Here is a 946-nt window from a genome sequence, read left to right on the forward strand (position 1 = left end):
CCTCCACGCGCGCCCGCCGCCTGCTCCTGCCGCCCTCCCTCCGGCTCCTCTCTTTCTCTCTCTCTCCCCCCTCCTCTCGCTCGCTCTCTCCCTCGCGCTCTCTCCCTCCCTGGAAGAAGGGAATGAGGCAGGGCTGACGTGAAGGGATGCAAAACAGCTCCTCCTAAGCCAGCTCGCAGAGGAAGAGAGAAACAGAAAAGCAGCCCTTTTATCTCTCTTTTGTTTTCTCACTTCCTTCCACCCCCAACACCCCCCTCTTGTCAGCCCAAGTTTTCTTTTCTCTTTCTACCGCAGAGGATTTTTCTTCCTTTCTTTCTCTTTCTCTCGGTTCAACTCTCCCACTCGAATTGAAAGCCTGAAGGGTTTTCTTTCTCCTGTTTTTTTCTTCCCTCTTTTCTTCCTTCTTCCTCCTTTCTTATTTCTCTAAAAGGGTTTTGTTTGCTGTGGGAGTTTCGTTTGAAAATCAAGTCACGCCTTTTTTCCTTCTTTTCTTTCTTTCTCTCTCTTTTTTTTTCTCCTCTCAGCAGAAAAGGGGAACAAAGATTAACTGAAGCGGGGGAGAGGGGAGAGGCAGAACCTCGCTTGGAAATGGGGGGCCCGGCCCTGTCCGGTACAAAGGGGGTCCGGGGGCCCTGCGCCCCGCCCCCCTCCCCAGGGAAGCCAGGGGCGTCCTCTGGAGAGGAGAGCCGGTGGGGGTGTGGGGCACGGGTGCGGCTCCTGGGTGCCGGTTCCTTCCGAAGTACGAGCGAGGGCCGCCGAGCCCGCCCCCTCCCCAGCCAGAGGTGGCAAGCTGGGTGTGTGTGTGCTTCACTTATGTATTTTTAAAGTAGGCAGATGGGCTTGGAACAAACATCCCCGCAGAGCACTGAACAGTAAAAGCCTTTAAACAGCTGTTAGCAGAGCCCTGGACGGCCTGACTCGAGGGAGCGGCGCGGGCTCCGAGCGC

Source organism: Colobus angolensis, unplaced genomic scaffold (assembly GCF_000951035.1).
Source record: "Colobus angolensis palliatus isolate OR3802 unplaced genomic scaffold, Cang.pa_1.0 Scaffold278, whole genome shotgun sequence".
NCBI lineage: Eukaryota > Metazoa > Chordata > Mammalia > Primates > Cercopithecidae > Colobus > Colobus angolensis.